The sequence below is a fragment of the Anas acuta genome, chromosome 1, assembly GCF_963932015.1.
Source record: "Anas acuta chromosome 1, bAnaAcu1.1, whole genome shotgun sequence".
NCBI lineage: Eukaryota > Metazoa > Chordata > Aves > Anseriformes > Anatidae > Anas > Anas acuta.
Genome location: NC_088979.1, coordinates 165,224,800 through 165,248,359, shown reverse-complemented (window position 1 = coordinate 165,248,359; position 23,560 = coordinate 165,224,800). Strand labels below are relative to the sequence as shown.

Below are 23,560 nucleotides of genomic sequence, written 5' to 3'. Positions count from 1 at the left end.
TATGCTGCGGGAGCAGCCAAAAGCCTCTAACTCCTGCAGCAGGCAGAGGACCAGACCCAGGGGAGCCCTGTTCCCACACACCTCCATCCCCCCTGCCCCTCTGTGCCAAGGGCTGCGTGTCTGAAATCCCGAGCTGGGGTGGTGGCCCAACCAGCCTGGTGTCCCTGAGGAGCCTTCTCCCCATAAAATCTGTGATTCAGTGGCTCAGTTTGTCCTTGGTTCATGTTCACATGAGTCTGAGGGAACTCAGCGTGCTGAAGGATCCATCCCATAAAGTCTGATACAAAACTTTGTTTTTGCTGCATTCACCCCTGGGACAGCCAGTGAGAAATTCCCCTGTGATTTATCAACGTAGCAGCTGGGACCTGACAAACAAAGCTGCTTATCATAACCTGCCTCGTGATTCACTCAATCCCGTATGGTTATTGTTTTTTGAGTTTAGAATATTAACAGGCTATTTCAAACCCCAGAATTTAGCAAGCTTTATTTCATAATTGGAAAGATCAACCCCCCCATGAATCCATGAAGTCATTTACGACACACATATCCTTCCACCCACAACTGATTTCACAGCAATTTCCCCTGGCCAGATCCCCAGTGACAACCGTGGAGCCCAGGGGACAGGACTGGGGGCATGAGGTGTGAAATAGGGGAAAGGTGCATCCACAGGGCAGCATCTTGGAGGCAAGGGCTTTGGGAGCTCCTCAGGGCCCCTCCCAAGGACCTTCCCCCTGTACAGCCTGCAAACAGAGCTGAGAAGAGCAGCTGCTGTCGCTTAATTAGCCCTTGGGGGCAGTTTGCTAAAGCAAACACACCTTTGAAGCTTGTGAAAGCCCTAGCACGTCCATGAGCTGGTCTCGCTCTGGGCAAGCCTTGAGCCAGTCGCCAACAGCTTTGAGGAGCTGACCTGCACCAGCTCCTTGTAGGAACACCCAAAATGTTAAGTCCATTTTTTTTTTTAACCTACAGGGTAGCAAGTCCTTCAGGCAACCGAGGAGCAAGTCCCTTCTTCTTTCTGAAGTGGCAGTAAGGGCTTTCAGAGCACCTTGGGCTGAGCGTGTGAAACAAAATCACTGCAGTAGCCCAAGATCTGACTCTCTGAGCAGTCGTGATGTCCTAGTGTACCTCTTATTTTAGCTGTTACCCTCAGTCTTTTGTGTAGGTGAGCAGTGTGCACTTGGGTGCTGTGCTGTTTGTTTCCTCATGGTAGCAAACAAAGCTGCAGTGGAAGAAATTCTGACAAGCAACCCTCAGGCAGTCTCTTAGCAAGTGGAAAAACATCTGAGAAATCTTCCTCCTCCTGCTGCTCATCCCCTGGTCAGCCGTTCATTAAATAACAGATGGAAAAGCAACCCCTTCTTTCCCCCAGAGGTTTTGTCTGGGTTTAAGTGCAATTCCTAGGCTGCACTGAACTCCACAGTGAGCGAAGGACCTGGGAACCCATCACCTGCTCTGTTGATAAGCTTGGCAGCCCCCTTTCCTTACTGGAGCTGTAAAGATCCAAAGGCAGGAGCTTTTCTAAGCACGTGTTTGTACAGGAGGGCAATTTGAGATGACCTTGTTCAAGGTACAGCTCTAACGCAGACTGCTAGCTGCTGGACACCAGGTTTGTCGTAAAGTCACATCCGATGCAGAAGGAAATGCAATGGAGCTGTTGGGTTGCAGAGTAGCTGTTAAAACAACCATTTCAGATGAAATGTTGCAGACCGAAGTTTGAATGATAAAATTTCACTTTTGCACGCCACCAGGAGGAAGAAAAGCGCCCATCTGTTCCCCGAGCACTGCACATTGTTCAGCAAACCACTCACAGCTTGGCAGATCAGCACATTAGAAGAAAGAAAAAAAAAATGCCGACCGTAGATGAGCTAGAATACGAGATGAGTCATTGAAGTTTACCCAAAAGCGACGTAAAAAAGATGGTCCTTGCCAGGATGTGATGCCAGGGTGCTCTCCCAGCCACGGCATTGGGCCTAGCACCGCGCTTCCACCACAGAGCCTGGCAGGGCCGCTTGGCTCTTGGTGAGGGGAGCAGACAAGGGGCACCATTATCACGTACCTCAGCGGGGCTGCCCGTGTCAACCAGCGAGCTGGTTTTATTCAGCATGTGATGTCTGACTGGTGAATAAGGCATTTCGGGTCTCCTGGAAAGATTTTATATCCAAACCAGCTGGAATCCCATTGACAGGAACAGTCTCTTCCTTCCCCTGCCCGGTACTCCCAGTCAGACTGAGCTGGAAATGTCTGAGGGGAAACCTCACAAATCTTTGAGCGAAATCTGCTGGTGCTAAACATCTGACAGTTGTTCATTAAGCGAGACCCGGGCAAGCGTTTCATCGCTGAGATGAGCTTTTAATACATGAATAGGGGGTGAGAAAACATATTTGTGGGCATTTCAAAAGGCTGTCATATGAGGAGACGCCGAGTCTGAGCAGGTTGGAAAAGCTGCCGAGCGCTTTGGAAACCTCTCAAATGGACTCATGCTTTTACAGCACAAAGTTGCTGTTGAGCCTCCAGACAAAAGCGAGAAGCAGACACAGCGGGCAGGTGGAGGGTCTGAGCCCCGGCCTTCCCTTAGCACATTACTGGGTTATAAGGTGGGGATCTTACACAGCCCTGTGGCTCCCCATGCACAGCATCGCACTCAGCCACCCCAAAACAAGGCCACTGTAGTCCCACCACCTCCCAGTGGCATGTGTGATGTGCTGGGACTTTCCAGATACTCTGGGAAGGCCAGCAGGGCCTGGTAACTCTACTACAGCTCACGGTCAGTGCAGGAAAGATGTATTTTTACCACCGTATGTTCAAGGACAATTATTACATTGTTTTTGAATGTATTGTAAATGTGTTTTGAATATAATGTAAATTCATTAAAAATAAAAGCTAAAAGAGGACCTTCAGTAGCTGGAGATGGAAGAGTGTTTAAGATGATATATATATAAAGGGCAGAAACATTCAGTAAAATGTTTTTTCTCTGCTTTTGGAAAATGGTACTGCCTCCTGTTGCAGGGGCCGAGTGCATCTTGTGCATCCCAAGTGTCTGAAAAGAACTGGCTGAGAAGGGAATGATTTTTCAGTAGCTTCTTAAAGACCAGGAGAACTACAGAAATTTTAAAGCAAGATGGTGATGTGCTGATTGAAGAGGACAGGTAGGATGTCACTGGTTGACATCTATGGACTGGCTGGTTGATTTCCATCCTAGGTGAAATTACGGGTAAGCTAGATATGAGTGGCATACATTTAATTTCTGACATGATTGTCTTATAAGAACAAACCTGCATCATTTAACATGTCTCACTTTCCCAGTTTACAAGGTTGGCTGATGAAAGGCAGCTATGGACACTCTAACCTATACAGATTATAACAGTATCTGGGTGTTATCTCAAAAAGCCTCACCAACATCAAACAAACAAAACCCTCACACAGGCAGTGGATTAAGACCTACCTGATTAACAATGAGAGCAGCCCTGAAATGAACTGCCAGATTTGTGATTCACTCTGTGTAGGACCAAGGCAGGGTTTCTTTGTTGAGCACCTGAAAGCAATTACAAAAACAACGCAAAGTCAATGAGTGGAAAATGAAGAGGTTGTGACAGAGAAGGAGGCTATGATATGACAGTCACGCAGAGTGAGCTGGGGCACTCAGTCAGCTCGAGTCAGAGTCATCCAAACAAGAAGTATCTGAACACAAGAAAAAGGAAAAACACGGACCTGAGAAGGAGTGCTGGCTGGACCCACACAGTGGGCAAAGAAATCTTGGAAAGAAGTGGTTGTGTGTAGCACTTGGGAATTAAAAGAGCACAAGCAATACTGCTGAAGTGACCAGAACAATGCTGTGACAGCAGCAATCTCCACACACACACACATATATGGATATATGGACAAGAAAACATCACTGTGACACAAATATTTATATGAAGCACTGGGGAAGTGATCCTGCAAAACCGTATCTAGTTAACAACTACATTTCTTACAGAATTAAACTTAATGTTCCATATAATTAGAAGACAGAAAAATTGCCAAAAGCTCCAGGAGAAAATGTCATTTGCTTGTCAAAATCTGTAGAGAATGTCTCTATAAGGTCTCAAAATACCTAGTATTAAGAAAGCATTAATTCAGATAGAGGAGTCAGTGATAATATTCAAATTATCAATGGATAAATAAGTATCAATTTTATGTAGCAATAATAGGAAAAGCAATTTTTATGTGAAAGCATTTTTCAGAAAGAAAAAAGAAAGGATGATTATCAAATGCTTCTGATAGAAATGTTTTTTCCACTTCTTACAGGCTTCAGTGGAAGATTTTATGCCTTGCTAGATGAAGGGTTTTAGTTTAACACAAGTTCTTTAATTCAACATGTGGACATTCAAACTAAATGTAACTCTGTTCACAGCAGGCATTTGTGCTACATCTCCTGGTACTTTCCTGCCCTGAGATCTGTGACCTTCCCAGTTCTCTCCCCACATTGCTCCATGTATTAAGGCTTGCACCGTGGAAACCACAAGTAGGCTAGAAAATATCCTCATAAATCTCTGTGGTTAAGCAGCACTTCTTATTTAGGGTTTGAGGCCATCTCTAAATGAGGATAGAGGAAATAAAGAGAATTAGCAGAAAGACAAGAAATGCCTATATCAATAGTATTAGATCTGTAGGCACCCAGCAAGCTCACTGGCAAGAGCACTGCCCTGACACAGGTCACACAACCCCACTCCAGCATGTGCTGGGCTGACACATCCTGCCTGCTTGCTCTCAAAGCTTTTGGCTGTAGGTTTGGGCTGTGTGCTGATCCTTTTATCATGTTTAAGAGCAGGAACTGTGGTCCTGCCAAAATTAGATAAGGGTTAAAAAAAAAAAAGACAAGGGCACCAGCACACGCTGCTATCAGAGAGCTTGATAGTGCTCTACACAGTTGGAAATCATCAGCAAATTAGGTATAAAAGGAACAGGCAGCGTGTTCCCAGCTGAACTGCTGTAAATGTCACAGCATTTGTATTGATACCACTGGCTTCTTCATTAAAAAAAAAAAAAAAAAAAAAAAAGAGAGAGAGAGAGAGAAAGATAATATTGCAAAGAGGGTTGTTTTTTCAAATGAGAAGAGTCAAACATTTAGCAAAATCTGCCCTGCAGGCATCTAATAATAAGACTATAATTGGGTGATGGTTAAATGATAATTGGAGCTGAATGGCTAAGTAGTAACTCTTCTACATCACAGATAAAAATACTTAAAATGTGTAAAATATTTTATACCAAAGAGCAAATGGGAAATGGGATAAAGTTGTGAAAGTGTCTGAAGCATTTATTTGGATCAGAAAATACTTAGAACAGCATGAAGCCTGGGCAAAAATAATTGTAGCTTTGGGGAAGGTACAAAAATGGTGAGATGAATCCACGGGTCCTGAGGGAACAGGCAAATGTAATTGCTAAGGCACTGTCCATCATATGTGAGAAGTCATGGCAGTCTGTTGAAGTTCCCACTGACTGGAAGAGGGGAAATGTAACTCACATTTTTAAAAAGCTGTGGATTCTCCATCCCTAGAGGTGCTCAAGGCCAGGCTGGATGGGGTTTTGGGCAACCTGGTCTAGTGGGAGGTGTCCCTGCCCTTGGCAGGGGGTTGGAACTGGGTGGTCTTTAAGGTCCCTTCCCACCCAAGCCATTCTGTGATTGTGTACAGTATTGATTTAGGGTTAATGCTCTGCCATTATCTTAAGAATCTCATTCATTGTTAGAAAACCAGATACACTTCCCACTAGGTCACAAAACGCAACACTTTCTCCATCACTGCTTCCTCAATATCCAAAGGAACTGTTCTGCAGGAACTGTAATTGATGGCCATTTCAGCTCATCATTTTTAAAGGGAAAATTATGTTTGAAAAAATATTATGAAAAAAAAAAAAAGATCCAGAATACTTTGGCATCTCTTGGTCTTTTGGTGAAGAAAGAAGCAGGATGGGGCAGGTTTCTGTGTACAGTACGTGAGCCAGAGAGGAGATCCCAAGTTGCTGAAGGGATTTTATGAAATCTCAGTGAGGTAACATCTGCCCATTCAACACAGCTCTACACGGATGTGTTAGAAAGACTCCTACAATGTTCTGAGTGCCACAGTGCGTCACTTTTTCCTTTTCATCCAGGAGGAAACTACTCCCATTGTAATTTATGAGTCTGTGTTTGGTATCAAACAGGCTGTGACCTCCCTGATGGGAATGAGGAACCTTAGAGCAGATACTGCCTTGTGATTAATTCCTGTGGCACACAGGAAAGAGCAGCAAGGACATTTCACACAACCCTTCAACCTCCCCTTCCGGGGGGACCACAGCTCTTATCTGCCTTGGAGAAGTAAAGTCAGGGCCTACATTGCAGCTGAACAATATTTTGACACAGGAACCTATATACCAGGCTCATAAGCTAGGAAAAGAGAGCATGACCATGGCCACCCACTCCTACAGCAAGAACATTTCCTCTCATGAAGCCCAGTTTTGCCTCCCTGCCTAGCCAGCAGCTTATGCTTCAGGTTTGTCCCACAGATTTATTCCACTTTCAGCACAGCACTCAAGGGCAATCACTTTTTCCTTGAAGTTTCTTCCCACCCAGATCTGTGGCTACCAGCTGCCGGAGACAGTGAGAGGTGTCCCCAGGGGGCAGGGCATATGAATAGATTCATTTTGGCAAAGTAGTTACAATCAGTGGCTTTAATTGTAATAAAATTTAGCAGCAGGACACCTTCATTTGAATAATTGATTTGAATTTTGTTCTGGATTTCTTCTCTTTGATTCTTTCACAGGACAAAGTTAGACATCCTTGACTGCTAGCTGTGAAGGTGGGTTGGTATGAAGTTGTATATGGTCTTTGCAAAGAATTTGGCATTTGTTTCTGCTAACCATGAGGACACACAATGAATATATTTAAGCCACTGTACAACTTAGCATACCCTGCTTAGGTTCTTCGTTTTGTCTGATAAAGAACAGCAAATGAAATCTAAAAAACAAACAAACAAACAAAAAACAAACAAACAAACAAACAAACAAACAAAAAACCTTGGTTTTCACCCTCCTGTTTCTGGATGAAAGTGGGATTTAATAAAAGTGCAGAAATTGTAAAACTGTACTAATTTCTTTTCATGTGTGTAATATACTCTTGAAATTCCATTTTGCACCAGAAACCATGGCTTTTAGCCTTATCCATAGTCAAAGATTTTAAACTCTTTTTGCTTACCTGATAAATTTAAAAGCCTCTTCTCTTATGTATTGTTTTTATACCTAAACCAGAAAAGAAAAAACATGGCTTTTCTACATACGTGTTAAAACCTGATTCAGTTCCCCAAATGTAATCGAGCCTATTATTGTGCTGAAGCCAACTAAAGCAAAACAAAGCAGATTTTCCTTCTGTACTGGAGAACAGGGGGCTTTAGCCAAAAGCTGGTGCATCTCCTCAGACTTTAAAGGCAAGCAGCTATTGTTTGAACATTATCTGTCAGTGTTTATTCGATTCATACTTCTTAGTTCCATGGTAACCTGAAAATAGGCCATCATGATTTTGAACTAACTTTCAATTATTAGTTATTTTAAGAAAAAAGTGAGATGGCAGGGCCCATGTGCAGGATGCTGAATGGGTACGGTGCGGGTGTTTATCCCCCTGGGGCGGGCAGCAGCCTCCCCAGCTGTCCCACATCTGGAGCTGGGCACATCATAAGGAGCAGAGACGTGCTCCTGCCTCCACCACCGGGCAGCAGGCCACTCACTCTCTACGAGGTGCATCCAAGGCTACGGCTACCCGCCGAGAAGCCTGATGGCCCAGGATTTTTCTGAATTACCCTGCCAGACAATAGCAATTCATATGTTTAAGAAATCCGGGGAGGATTTGCAGCTTTAGTGCTGAGAAATCGTATTATGTTCTCTGAATAGCCCCTTTTGGTCTTGACATTTACAGCCTCTTTTCACACGGACGTTAGGTTACAACTGTGCTGTAGCTGCATACGGGGTCGTGTAATCGCCGTGCCATAACAACATTTTGTTCTGACAGTCATTTACTCTCTGCTGTAACCACTTCCTCGGCTGCAAGCAGGGCTTAGATGAATGCATTGTAGATGTCCTTCTTTCAAGCAGTTCCTGAGAAAATGCTTGAAATGGGCCACCACACTTTGTACACGTGGTTAATATAATCTTTAATTTCTGCTTAAAAAGCAATTTCTGCTTAAGAAGTCATTTTCCTGCTTCTAAGCTTCACATCCAAATGCAAAGGTAAAATCATATTTCACGATGACACCAACCTCAGTAGCAGAGTCGCTCTGTCAAACAGTGCCTGCAGAGATGAAAGCCCTGTGCGGGGCACTTTACATACGTTGTGATTCCATTTGAGAAGGTTTCTTGGTGTCCCTACTTGTAAAGCTGTCAGTGAGCTTTATTGCTGCTCACACTTAACCTTCCCCTGAGCACCAGCCTCAAAGCCTCAGTGCTTTGTGGGCGCCATCGGTCTTTCAGATACAAAAAATATTGCTTTTTTTGCTAAAAGATGTGCTTTGTTCCTTTCCTTGGATAAGCAGAGTGTCCCGGCAGTCTTAGCACTTCATCATTAACTGAAAAACACAGCTCATGCACAGCTTAGGAAGGAACTGGAGCAAAAAGAAAAACGCTTTTGCCTCCCTGCCCCTGACCCCATGCCACCTGTTATTTTTCACAAAATCTCTAGGACATTTGTGAACATAAATCAGTACCATTCGAAACCCAAGAGTCTCGGGGCAGCAAAGGTAACAATGAAACCTCAGGGTTTTATGAATGAGGGGGATTGTCTGGCGCTGCCAGCCTGGGATCAGCGTGGGGCTGGCAGGGGACCCCACAGCAATGCCGTAAATGCTGCCATCTGTCACTCCAAGGCTCCCAGAGCATGGCAGGCAGTGGGGACAGCAGCCGTGCCCCGGTGTGAGGTATTCGAGCTGCTCCTGCCTCGATAGGTGCTGCTGGTGGGGCTGGGAGAGCCTTGGGTGCTTAGGGGCATCCCCATGGTGTGGGGCATCCAGCAGCTTCCCACCTCAACCCCTGCTGCCTGATTGCCCTCACTTTATTTTGTAGGGCCCACAGCTTGATAGCTTCTGCAGGCATGGGTGTGGTGCACTGGGGAAAATGTATAGCCAAGATATAGCTGGGCTCCTAAACGTGCAGGAACCCTGGAAGATAAACGGCTGTTGTTCTCTGTGATGCTGAGAAACCCAGTGTCCTAATGACAGAAACAGAAAGGAAGAGGAGACACCCATGTATGAAAGCAGTCAACTCAGAAACTACCCTGTTATTATTAGGGTGTAGTACTGCTCATGTTTGCAGGCATTTTTTTTTCCACCCTGAGTCAATGCAGGGGATGGGATAAATCTCCTTAATCGCTCACCATTTCCATATTCTTTACATTCAAGTAATGCATTTTCAGGTTGAAGGACTCAGCCGACAACATGAAACACGGTTAGAAATGGGGCTTATCTCTGAAAACCCATCCCCCGGGGGATGTGATAATTTCTCTCATTATTCTAGCTCTTCCTCCTGAATGCCCTTCCCCTCCCCAGCACGTCACTGCTTCAAGCGGCAGCCAAATCCCCCACGAATCACTGGGAACTTCTGACCGTGCCGCCATCCTTCTGTGGGGCGTCAGGGGTGGCCAACTGTGCGCAATTACGGGTGGTGAAACACCAGCCCCAAAGCAGGGACAAGCATGCAGATGAACCTCTCAAAAGATTTAATTATGTAGAAGTGATTTCTATTTTGAAATCCCATAGGATTTCTGTTTTGAAAATTAACTACTAGAAAAATGCTTTTTTTTTTTTTCTTTCTGCCTATTTGTGTCAAAACATTTGTGCCCCTCCTACCCTCTCCCTGGGTTTGCCTTATATTTATGGAAAACAGTGCATGCACCACGATAGAATGTATTCCGAGCAGCCTTCTTCCTGAAAAGCAGGTTCAATGATTGTGGTTAAACTGAGACGCATTTGAGTTTTCACTGGATGAGAAAAAAAGGCATTTTAGGTCCTAAAAAACAGACCCACAAACAACCTTTTAGATAATTAGGTCTTGGAAAACTGTTAGCAGGTACCTGGAGCCTATGTAGCTACTGTAAGTGATTAGTCATACAATGTCGTGGTCCAGCAATTTTTTTGCTACACCAGCAGATAAATATGTTTGATCAGAGGTATTTACTAATTCCAGTACCTCATGAACAATCATCACCCTATGTAAAAGAGGGAACAGGCTTACAGTGCTCATGACAGCCTGGGAACATGGCAGTTCAAAACCCCAGTGTGAAATATAGGTGTTGTAGACTACTGGCCAAACCACCTGTGATGGTTTTGGGTTGTATCTGAAGTGAGGTTAATTCTCCTGACCTCAAAAGCTCTGTCTTTGTGTGCGCAACCAGAAGAGGGATGGGAGAGGGGCAGTTTTGTCACAAGGTGCTGATATAGATGCAAAGGTGTGGCCAAAAGCCAAGGTTGGAAGCGGGCCGGAGAGCCAAATACTTGACTCAGGCAAACGGGTGAGGTGGCCTGTGATCCTGCCTGGTGCTGGCTGGGATCGGAGGTTTTTAGGTAATTCAGGTAGGAAGGGACCTCAGCAGGTCCTCACGGCTGCCCAGCCCCCTGCTGAGAGCAGGATGAGCCTGTTTGCCATCTGCTCGCTCGCAGCTAACCCCAAGGAGCAGATTGTCTCACAGCAGAGGCAGCACGTCTCGCAGCGGCCTAACCCCAGGCCATGAGCACTGCTGCCACGCTGAGGTGAGCACATTGCTCAAGGGGTCAGGATCACCCTCGGCACGTGCCTCAAGGACTCTGTGTGACCTGAAACTTCAACACTGAGAGGCAAAAGGTATTAAAAATGGAAAACACTGCCTTAAATATACTTGAATATGACACAATCTACTATTCTTATTGATTTGATTGGAATCTATGTATATTTACACACAGCACACTGCAGAGCTTTGTAGACATGTTATTTCTGTAAGCTTGCACGCAGATGTCAGCAGGGGGACCAAGAGATCGGACAAGCAGACAGGAAGCAAAATGCAGCCCTTGATTTGGATGTGGGAATCATCCAAAGCTGACAAAGGGCTTGGCTCTGCATTAGTAACGGTGAACTGCTGCTACAGGAACCTGTTTGTTCCTGAGACGCGTTGCAAGTCAGCAGACAGCCACATTTTTCTGACTCATCAGCTGATATTAATGAATGACTTGGGAACGCACCAGAAATTCCCTCTGGACTTCCTCCCTTGAAAGGCTGTGGTTGTTTCTCTCCCTCTTCCCCCGGCTTTAGAACAAAAATCCCATCACAAAGCTATCAGTTTGGAGTGTGGGAGATGCCCAAAATAGCTCAGCCCCTGATTCCCTGCAGTTCAGCACCGCGCCTGCAGCAGGGGCCAGTTCCAGCTCCCCCTGAAGAAGGCACAGGACCCCAGGGGGTAGACACAAGACAAATGGGGACAAGAACAGAGGACACCTAACATTTGCCCACTCTCCTTCTTTTGTACGAAAACCTGCCTTTCATTTGACCAAAACTGCCTTGACAAAGTGAATGCCCATCCTTGTGGGCTGCTGATGCCCCCTGCCAGTGGGGCAGTAATCCTGAACACCAGCATCCCAGGTATGAGCACTCACAGTGCCTTCATTTCTGTCAGACAAAGGACTGGGGCAGCTCCACCCTACTCACAACTGAAAAATAATCAAAAATAAAAATAAATAAATAAATAAATAAACAGTATCATCCCCTCTCAATGAAGGCAGCAATGTCCCTGGTCTGCCAGGATCCTTTGCCACACCTGCATCCTCAGCGGGCCCAGGACTGGTCAAAACTGTCCCCAGGAATCGGGTCTGGGGGCTGAGTCACAGCACCTGCATCTGTTTGTCCTAGGAAACAGGGATGCTCATCTTATGTTTGTTTTCTGGATCTTGTATCCCTTACTGTAATGTCCAGTTTCTTGGTTACATATCTGCATGGGTATGAAATGAATTTTTCCAAAATCCTCTGTAAATATTAATCTTCAGCGGAACATATGTAGAAAAAAATGTAAATAGTTTTATTTACGTAATTTTTTTTGGACAAAACAACTGCCACCAAGATATCATGCAGTCTCCAGTGTATCATGAATCGTGCTTTCATGCTTTGCTGTCACTGGGGTGTAATTAAAAGATCCTTTTTTGTCTTGAGTCATTACTGGAAAAATAAAGCCTCCTTGTGAATGACCTCAGCCTCCTTCAACATGAGCGCTAAAACAGAGCAAAGCCGTGCTTCCAAACTCTGTCCCTACTTAACAGACATAACACTCTTAGTGACAGCTTAGCCATGGCTTTGCAGGCACAGATGCTCAACCGGGTCTGTACTTTGGTTCTGGTACTCCTGGAGCTCCAAGGGGAATTAAGTGCCCTTTCCACAGTGTGTAGAGGGAGCTTTTGTGTGTGGGAGTCCTTCTGATGAAATAGTCCTACTTTTATCATGTGTGCATCAGGCTCCCAATGAAATATTAACAAGTCTTAGGAAGCAATGGGTGAGTAAAAGCAGCTGAAATACTTATCTGCCCCAGATATTTTCATGATAAATGGTAATGCCTCCAAGACGAAGTTAGATAAGAGAAAAGTTAATTCTGAGGTGTACCCTGGCTCATCCAAAGCCTAGCCTTAATTTAGTCTTAAAAACCCTGAAAGTTTAAGTAATTAGATCTAGAAGAAGTTTTATAGTAAGATGGCTTGCTCGTGAAGTTGTAAGAGAACAAAATTGTTTGTTTTAGTCATTGTATCTGAAGTTCATGGCAGGTCAGTTATCTGAAAGAGGCATTTAGTTAAAACTCCACATTGCTGTCTGTCTTCCTCACAAGACAGTAACATCTTTTAGAAAAAGGGAATACAAATTAAAAAAAAAAAAAAAAAAAAAAAAGGAAAATAAGAAAATGAAAGTAAAAACAAAATGTCATATGCCTGCATATGACAGGACAGAGAAACACAGTCTTGTTGATGTGAAAAAACAATTTGATTTGTCTTTTTTTTTTTTTTTTTTTTTTTTTCTGGCAGAAGGCTCAGTCTCAGCCCCCAAGTGTCTTTATATCAAGGAGAAATAATTTTCCTCACATTTTGATTTTGAAGAGTATGTGTTTTGGCCACTGGAGGCTCTGGACTCCTCAGAGGAACAGAAATGTAAGTCTGAGCCAAGGCTTTTAGGTAATTTCTAAAGCAAGAATGGAAAAAAGTGTCTAAAGGTTTTTCAATAGAATTTGTCTGTTGCTTACTGGTGCCTAAAATTATTGTTATTTAAACCCAGAGGGCTTCTGTTAACTGCATGTTTGTACATTGTAAATCCCCCAAAAAAAACAACGTTAGACATTAATAATTGAGTTGATAGAACTGAAACACTGTGTATAAAACCTTGAGAATATCAAATCCTTTTGTGGGTGCCTTCAAAGTCCAGAACACAGTCCATGGTGTGTGTATTGGATTTTTCCCTCTGCTTCCTTTACTTTGTCTGAAAAAATTACCAAGTTAGCTGGTCAAACAAGCATGCCCATGCAGACCAATTTCATGGAGTAAAAATGCGTTCATCTAGTGACCAAATTCATCAGCCTCACATGGGATACCCACGAGTGTTGCACAAAGTAGTCTATTTAAAAACAGAAAGTAGGAGACCTTCTGTCTGCCCCATGTCAGGAGTTGAAAAGTGAGTTGTACCAGGCATCCAGACAGACATCTTAAACCAACTGAGCATCTTGAACTAACCCTAATAAAAATGTTATTTCCTGAAATTTTCCATGCAGCGTTTGCCAACACTATGTCCTCAAACATACTCAGACAGCTGCTTTTTTATTATTCCTACAGCATGTGCATATGGTCAATTTATAAATTAATAGTGATATAAATGCTATTTGTTATGTGTCGATGTACCACGGCACTGTAAACTTTTGGGGTAATATCAACAATAATATTTATTAAAATGTCATTGTAATGAAACAGCGGCAATGATATACTAGAAGTAGTGAATGGTCTAACCCAGAAATCCCTCCACAGGTTTGGATCCTGCAGCTTCTGAAAGCTGCCTTGAACTTCCAGTGTTGTAACAAAGTACCTACTGGAAGAAAAGGAGTTGAAAGCTTTGAAAAATTAAAATCTCACACAAACTATCAATGAAAGATTTTTTAAAGTTTATTTTTATTTTTTTAATTAGGTACACCTGCATGCACATCTGCAATGTACAACTACAATAAAACATGGTTATGGGTGCACTATGCAAGCCCTTTATATAAGGCCTGGCCATTCTTTTTAGAAAAGGGTGGGATTTCACCTGAAATTCCCCCTGGACGCAGAATCAGATTCATAATCTAATCATTTATTGCCATAATTGCCTGCAATGTTATGGAGTGCTCCTATGAAGCTTTGCATATTGCAGGCTGGTTGTGAGACATCTTATATATTATCTGCTGTGCTAGCAATGTTTATGCACACGGAGCTAGAGACCAGCCAGAATTTCATTACAGGAAATCAAAACCACTGCAAGATGAATGCAAAATGCATTTGGTAGAAATTAAAGATACTGAAATGAAACCTCTTTCCCATATTGAATTAGGAATGAAATATGTTACAAGATTCAAAAACAGAGCTAGAAGAGATCACTGAGATCATTCGATTTGACATTTTGCAGAGCACGGAGCTCAGACTTCCATGTTAACCCCTGACAGAGCACCTCTTTCATCAGGAAAAAAAAAAATGTAATCTCCCATAGCCACTAATGAGGTTAATTGTCAATCAATGTTACTGTTAGACAGTTGCACCTTATTTTTATTCTAAGGTGCTATTGTCTTCTGCTCTTCCTGATGGATGATGCTATGTATTTATCTGTTAGCTGAAGAATTACCTGCTAATAAACTTATGCTTCCTCTGTAGGAAGCCACAGGCTGCATTATCCTGTTTTCAATAAGATAAACAGATTCCTCTCTTTGGTCTTCCTCATGTTTTCCATTTTTTCTCATCCTGATCGTTCTTCCTTGAGCACCTTCCAGCTCCTCAATGACCTTTTTAAATCACTGGCACCAGAAGAGGACTCACTTGGCCAGCGTGCTGCTGCCAGAGGTGGAGGTAATGCATCCTGCTCACTCCCACTCAATATTCCCCTGTCTTTAATCACTCGGAAGAAGGGCTGGGCTAGCAGCTCATATTCAGCGTGGCCTCCACCTCTTTTCCAGTCTGCTGCAGCTTCCTGGGAGGAAGGGCTGCCCTTCCCCCAGAAGGATGCTCTGAGCCCCATCTCCTCAGACGTCTGGGTTTGAGCTTGGCTGCAGCAAGTCCTTGTTCAACAGCAACCAGAGCAGCAGTGATGCAGGCTGCTGCATGCCACTGCACTGCTTTCTCCTGTCTGTACATCACTGTCAACCTTCAGGAGGATGACAAGGCTTTAAGACCTCTTGTGCTGAAGCAAAGGATCATCTTTCTGTCACAGGCACAAGCACAGGCTCTTTGTTCAAGGATCTTTTACCTCTCACTTTCTCTTCTGCTTAACTGCAAGCACATTGCCATTAAGCTATATCCTATCAAGCAATCACACTGGGCTATGTCCAAACTAGATTTAGTTCTGCAAAGGATTGATTCCAGTTACTTAATGCTTAATCACCAAGAAGTGTCTAGCAATCACTGGCCGGGAGGTTAAGGCATAAAACCACTGCATTGCTTTTCCCCCAAGGGATGTTGACCACTCATTTGTATTTCACAGGAAAGCACTGTTACAATGTGAATGCAGCAAATGAGAATGTTTAAGCTCATTAATAATTAGTTTTTTCTAGTTACTTCTTATCCTTCTGGCACTCTTCTGTGGGCCCTATAATTTGGGCTTTCCAAACTGCAAAAAGCAGTTTTAAACTTGTAATTTGCTTCTGGATGCTGTAATTGTGCCTGTCCATGCCTGAGTGCATCCAGTTCACTGCAGACCTGCACAGCATCTCTGTGCTGACACCAAGCTGCAGGAACCTGCTGAATCCCACGAGGGATACCCCAGTCAGCCTGATGTCACCCTGTGCCATGCCACTGCATGCCAGCAGTCCCCAGAGCCTCATACTGGGTTCCCCCAAACTGGGATGCACAACTGGGATGCAAACTGGGTCACAGGGAGGCTGACTCTATGTGGCCATGCCACAAGCAGGGCGAAGGGCAGCACCAAGCAACGTGTTGCTTTCTCATTTAGCTTACTGACAGCGAACAGAAGGGCTGCTTGGTGTTGGGGCAGTGCCTTCACATATTTAGGCAGCAGTGCTGCACCACACCCTGGTGAGCCACCGCCGTGCCTCGGCCCTCCCCTCCCTGCCAAGGGCTGCAATGTGCTCAGCACCCCGCATTGCTGGGCAGGCTGCTCCAGGGCGAGGTTTCTCCAGCTGGTGCTGCTGTAAAAGCTTTAGCCGATCCCATTAGCTGTCTTTTCAGAAACCCACCTTGCAGCCTGGATGAGATCACAACATCCCAGAGGCCTCTGGAGGCCAGGCGTTTCATGAGGGGATGACTAATGGAGTAAAAGGCTTTTCTTCTTCGCGCAGGCGGACAACATCCACGTCCCTGCAGACCACCCTTCCTGCCCCACCTCCCCATCATTTTGCTCTGTATTTTAAACTACCAGTCTTAGGGAAAAAACACATCTGGTCTCAAGCTTTAGTGGAAAGCTTGGCCTCGTCCCACCCTAGCGCAGAGGGACGAGGTGCACAGCCAGCACTGGCTGCTCTGCATGGCACACTGTATGCAATGTATGGCCTTCTCTGTGGATGTCTGAAGCCAAGCAGAGCTTGGCTGGGCTTCAGCAGCCCACAGCCACAGCACCCAAGAGCACCAGGGCTCAGCTCCAGAGGCCAGGACTTCTGCACCTTTCTCATGTTTCTGGGCTTGCCTGCTCCGGTCCAGCCTGCAACGACACACCACAACAGCAGCATTTCAACCAGGATTCACAGCTGTGCATCTCAGATCACATAAGAAAATAAAATTAAAAAAAAAAAAAGAAAAGAAAAAAAAAAAAAAGGAAAGGATGAACTCAGTAGGGTGCAGCAGGCCTGAAGTCCCTGACATAAAACTGGGCTGAGCAAAATGCTGGAGAACGTGCTGTAGGGAGCAGCCCTAGCTGAGGGTGGAGGAGACAAGTGCACATGCTGAGCCCATCTCTAACCTTAAAGCACAGCCTCTTACACTTCATGTTCCCTGCAGGGTTGGGCTAATAATACATGTGCTTTCCCCTTCTTTTTGCCAGCCCTGCTTAATGCACATGTAGTTCCAGTTCCAATATTTAAAAGTGACCCCCTACTCTTAAGTAGCAGTGAATATAATGCAGATTTATTCTTATTATTGTGATGTTGTTGTGATTCTCTGTGATACTGTTTTAACTGCTGGCCTGCACATGCTAGAGAGCCATAGATACCCCTGATAAACCTCCGTTCAAGGCTTGAAAATGGTATGGAGTGTTTTAATGTATTTATTCTCATCTTAAAGCAAATAAACAGAACAAAAAAAAAAATCCAACCCTTCCCACAAGAAAGCAGGCTGCTTTCTGCCATCCTCTCACTCCCCCTATGTCCAGTTCCTCTCCTTGCCTGGAGAGAGGTTTAACTCCCTGGCTCAATTATGGGAGAAAGCAGCAGGTCAAGCCAGAAGAAGTGACCTGAAATCCTCTAGACCTACAGCAATTCACTTTTTGTTTGTTTGTTTGTTTGTTTTTCCTTTTTTTTTTTCTTTTTCATTTCTTCTCCTTTGCCACTGTCCTTTATTAAAGCCGGTATTGATTGCTGTTATCTGTCCCTCTGCCTGCTCTCCCCCAGCTGCTGAGATGCTCCCAGGAATTTAAATGGACTTTCAGAATCAGCACGCTCCATTCTGAAGGTTGTTTAAAAGGACATCACCAGGACACCACCTTAATTTGTATTTTAAAAGCTCGCTACCTTAAAAATGGAAGATATTTTATTTTATATTGGAAGATACTTGATTTTTAGCCAAGCATAGGCCAGATTCCAATTTCACTTACTAGTAATAAAAATATTCCTCACACTGTGACATAATAAAGCCAGGTCTTCTGCAGTGAAAAAAAAAAAAAAGAAGACTGTGGCATTAAATTGCTGTTTTATGTAGTGACGGGAATTGGTGTTGGAATCTCATTTCTTTTTATTCCTTTGATATGAAGATGCATGGGGAGAAAGGAAAAATCAACAGGAATGTCAAGCTTTTGTTTCCAGTGCTTACTTTAAAAAATACCATTTTCTGTGAACATTTGTTTGGAAATCACATGACATAACAAGTCTCACTGCAAGGTACCTTCTCATTCTTTACTGCAGTATGAAAATTGATCTAAAAAAAATAATAATCAAGAATTATCTTTGAAACAGCCATATTAAATTATGCATCTTTTTCCTTTTTCATTTGTTTTTATTTTGTTACCAGGGTAATACTGCTCACAAAGAATAGCTCCTGACCAGCAGCAGCATATGGTAATGAGATAAGAGCCATCAATGCCTACAACAATGTAGAAGGAGATTTAGGAGGTGATAACTGGATGAATTGCTTTTATACAACTGAATGATGTGTGAAGGAAATGAAATTGGACTACAAAGCTTGCAGTATGTGACCCCATTATTCAAGTTTATCTACAATGTGCAAGACCAATTCCCTTTTTCTCTATACTCACCATATATTTCCACAGCATCTTATTTATTTCCTCGGTGATCCATTTGCTACTGCAAATCTCCACTGTTCTGTTGGGTCCTAAAGAAACAGCAGCAACAACAAAAAAATAGTAGCATTATTTCTTCCCTCTCCTCTCTTTTCCATCCCAAAATCCAGCCTCTGAGCAGCACCTGGACATCTGTGATCACCAAAGTCAGGGAGGAGCAGGAAGATGGACCAGGCTCAGGAGAATAAAGGGCACTCCTTGCAGGTTACAGACTTGGAACTGGTAACAAATCTGAATACACACAGTCACCTTTCCAAAAGGATAAAATCCTTCAAAAGTGGCTGCTCTGCTGAAGCAGTAAAATACCAAGGGGATGTGCTTGGAAGGGAGCTTCCCCAGGCAGATACGTGCGCTGGGCAGAGGACATGCACTTTTGCTGCAGACATGCAACTACAGCAAGTGTCTTGCCTTTGGACCAGCAGTAATCCTCTCCACCTTCTCTGCCTCCAACCTCTCCAAAGAAAAGAACTTAAATTGCTTACTGCTCAAAACCATGCAGGAATTGTCCCAAAGAACTTTGTATTGATTTATAATTTTCAGACAGCAACAGAAAGTAGAAGATAATCCAGTAAGGATCTGACCTAATAAGGCTGTAAAGAAACGCAGGGGTATTTTGGATGAATCCACAATTTTGGTCAGGGCCAGGAAAGACAAAGATGAATTTTACTGCAAGTAGCTGTGGATCCACTCAGTTGTTTGTCCTGGAAAAATAAATTTAACAACATTTAAGAACAGATAAAAGTCAAGTCAGTAAAAGGAACTGGGGGAGAGAAAGGAAGGAGAACATCAAAAAATCTAATTTGCTCAGGTTGGCAGGTTAGTTTCCTTGTGGATGGCTTCAAAGAGACACCAAGGGTCTGTCACTGCCTTTCTCCCTCCTACTGATGGGCTTATTTAAGGTTTGTAATTTTCATGCCTGTTACCAGGATGTAAGGCACAAAGAATGTCTCACTGGGATGCTAACATTTGAGCAGCATGATCAAATAAGGTATTTTTGTTATTAAGGACTTCAATTAGAGATGAAGCAGGGATGCTTCGTACAAATACCACTCCTGCACAGACAGGAGATCATGCTGATATCTCCTTGCTGCTGCAGCTTGGCACAGAAACACTGCCACCCCATCAAGAGCATTTTCAAAGTTATCCTTTTAAAGAGAACTGACTGCAAAGACTTGATAAAATCTGTTCTGCAGATAAATCAACAACATTGCTGCAGCTCTTGCTTTCATACAGCCCAATTATTTCCCTTTAGACCCTAGTCCATCTGAACTAAATTCACTTCAGTTACAGCCCTTCTTGCCTCAGTTTCAAGTGACCACAAAGATAATCTTCAAAATCACTCCTCTGCAGCTGGGAGACACTGCATCCCCTGCTCCTGGCCACAACAGCCTCACCCTACGTGATGGGAAATTAAAGCTGCTCCACTGCCTCAATAGAGGTATTTTACAACCCACATATTCCCTTCTCAGGCACCCAAAAACAACAATAGCTACAAATATATCAGGGCAAATCCCTGTTAAGGCAAAGCAAAATTTTATAGAGTTACCTGTTCATTTCCACGTATTCCCAACATAATGTCTAGCAGGCCCGTAGAAATGATGGATGGACAGCAAGATTCGGGAGGACTGCTTGGGCTCCAGGTCAGGCCCGGGCTTTCTGTTTAAAATGATTCATTTTCTCAACTGTGAAAAGGAGACAATACTATCTCCTTGACTCATCCCGGTCCCAGTTTATAACCTGTACTGGGAGGACAGTCCCTGACACTATGTGCAATGCCAAGGACCAGGGGTCTTCCAAGACTGGGAACCCACAGACACTGAGCTACTATAAATAAGAGTTTATCATCACAATGACTAACTTTCTATTAATTCATTTGAAAGATTACTCGGGCTACTAAAGGCGGCTATTCTGTTAGCTGTTCTGTGCTTTTTTTTTTTTTTTTTTTTTTTTTTGATGTTATCAATAAAAATTGTTGCGGTCTGCAGTGGGTTTGATTGCAACAAGCATTATTTACTTCAATTCTTACCAGTCAATCAAAGTCAACTGAGCAAACCTTTTCATTCTCTCACTTACTTTTGAAAGAAGTTTGCCTGGAGTGAACTCTAAATTAGGCCCACAAGGGATTTCAAGAGAAAAGATACCACCAAGTGTTGATAGCTTCTAACACAGAATGTCTTCCAGAAAGAGCTTTCAGCTTCATTTCCACCTAAGGTAGAGTTGAAGGGGCTAGTGGGGATTTTAACCAGGGTAGGTCAAACAGACAGATGGAAAATTGGAGATCACTTAAAAGTAAACAAAGGCAACATGCAAAATCTTGAGATGCCTTAGAAATACAAATGCTTATGTAGCTGCTGCAGAACTGGCTCTGAAAAGCTGTTTCCTTGAGCTACAACAAAGAAAGCTTTTATGCTTGTGAAGAAGTGTAATCAAACAGATATTTTCCTCACTTTTCTTTTGTAAGACATTCTCTCTTATAAGCTTTTGAATTAGAGCCATGTAGAAAGCAAAAAAAAAAAAAAAAAAAAAAAAAAATCACCACAACAACAACAAAAAGGAAATAATATGCAATTTTTAGCAATATTGGAACTAAAAGCCATTCAGAGCTCTTTTAGCAGAGACAGATCCTCTATGGTTTTGAACACCTCCAGTAAAGATCCAAGGGAAGAATTTTCTCTGCTCCTTCTTTGTTCAGCAGCACAAAGCAGTACAGGCAGATGACATACCCAAAGAGGATCAAATTAATAATTTTGGATCTATTCATCATCTTCCTGATAGGCCATTTACTCCGTGCCTGCATCTGTTTCAGCAGAGGTGTGTGCAGTAGCTCTCTGTGTAGGAAAAGCAGAGGGGTCTGGCAGCCAGGCTGAAACCTTGGGGCATTCCCAGTGGGTGACTTTAAGAGGATTTTATGCTGCTCAAAGAACTAGGGTCACACCACGGGCTTGTGTACCTAGGATCATCCACACTAAGAGAAAATGAAGAGATTGTCCTCTTCAGTTGACTTTTGCAGATATTTTCCTGATGTTATGTTTGCTGCCAGGGTCATTTCTACCAAGAATCTGGGACAGAAGCAAGAGCAGTTCAAATGCTGCCTGCTGCACGTTTCTAACATCAAACCAACACAAATGTTCCTTGGGGAGAGAAAGGTCCTCATGAGCACAGGGGGCTGCAGATATGCGATGCAGTCTGCCCAGCACCTGAAGTCACAGCATCCTTAGGAAAAGGCTCAGAGAGCCAGCAGCAAACTTTTTTCTGGAGGACATTTGTATTTCCACAAACTGGTAAATTCCGATTTCAGGCTTCTGTGTCATTTTAACATCTCTGAATGGCAGCTGAAATGTAGGGCTTTTAGCTCTGGTAAGCAGATATTGTTTTGGCTAGCTCAGGAGACTGTTCTGTAACTTCATCTTCTCTACTGAACTGGATGTTCCCTGAGTGGGAGGAACTGATATCTGAATTTCAAAGCAGTTAATAGCCTTACTCGCACTTTTGCAATATTTGGAAAATTGTAATTAACCAGCTTAGCTAATTTACGTTTTTAATATTTAAATGTTGCTTGTTACACAGAAGCTGATTGCTGTAGTAGCTTCATTCTGAAAGCTCATTAGAACTGCTAAAAGGTCTAAATACACACAGCTGAAGAAATACATGCATTTTTATAAGGCAGGTATTATGGCGATATTTTGAATATCATGGGCCTGGACAAATATGCCAGCCTTCTGCAGGAGGTTTTAATCAAGCTTTTTTGCATTTGCCTGGGAAGTTGCATTGCTGTTTTTTTCCGTGCTAAATGCTTAGATGACATTAGCTAGCAGGATTTTTAGCTTTCACTGGTTTTCACGAAGGTTTTCATTAACCTTCTATTATGACAGAGCCAAGGAAAAAAGAGACAGGGGCCCTTTTGTGCTGTTTATGAATCATGCAGGATGTAGATAACACGTGGACAGGAGGAATGAGACTGGAATTCTGAATTTTCTTTTCAAACGCACCAGTGTCATTTAAGTACAATATCTCTTCACTTTGCCATGCATGCTGCTTTTCCTAAGCTGGGATGAAAGGAATTCCTGTGGGCTGAGGAGCCCAAGTATCACCTGCCTGTTGCAGAAGGTAGTGTAGATGGCAGGCTAGGATGGGTGGCCAGGGAGGAAGGATGTGGCAGGGACATGCTGCTGTGCTGGGTGACGTGGCATGGCCCGACACAGGGCGTGAGGACAAGACAGATGTCTGGGACAAAACCTATTGCTATTTCCAGTTCCTTATCCCAGCCCATCCAAGACAAACTGGGGGATTGGGTCTCCCTGGCATCTGGGCTCTTCTCCTTTCTAAACATTTAGCAGCAAGTGTGATAAAGCTGTCAGTTACTGTGGAAATGCAGTTTGCATTTCCATCTATTTTTTCCCCTCTGTCATGTTCCCCCCTCTCATTTTTTTTCCTGCTCTGGTACTCCCTTTTCCCACAGTGTAGCAGATTCCCATCCAGAAATATCACACGAATGTGCAGAGTGCTGGGCTAATGATTAGGAAAGCATCGCTGGACCCATCTGAATGTGTAAATACCCTTTTGTAGTTAGAGTTTTTCTGTCTGTTCAGCTATTTGGGAAAAACACCCCAGAAGCCAAAAGCTATATCTGTATCTATATATATATATGCATATATGTGTATATATATACATGCAGAATCCCCCAGTCAGCAGATGTTACAAATGAGCTGGCATCACCCCACCAGCAGAAAGTGTGGCGTGCTCAGTTCAGCACAGGGAGATCCCTGCTGTCGTGGGCTGCCCACCCTCTCTTTCTTGCCCTGGCGATTCCAGGGAAAGAAGGAAAATTTCTCTTAATTTACCAGAAGGACCTGCTATGAGCAGAAAGAAC

At 43.6% G+C, this 23,560-nt stretch overlaps 1 long non-coding RNA gene across 1 annotated transcript; it reads right to left on the bottom strand.

Moving 5' to 3' along the window:
- Positions 1-318: 318 nt before the first annotated feature.
- Positions 319-18,909, bottom strand: LOC137849486 (uncharacterized). Its single transcript, XR_011091915.1, has 3 exons — positions 18,646-18,909; positions 3,443-3,532; positions 319-1,670 (listed from the first exon to the last, which is right to left on the bottom strand). It is a non-coding gene; the product is annotated as an uncharacterized lncRNA (long non-coding RNA).
- Between the last annotated feature and the right edge of the window lie 4,651 nt (positions 18,910-23,560).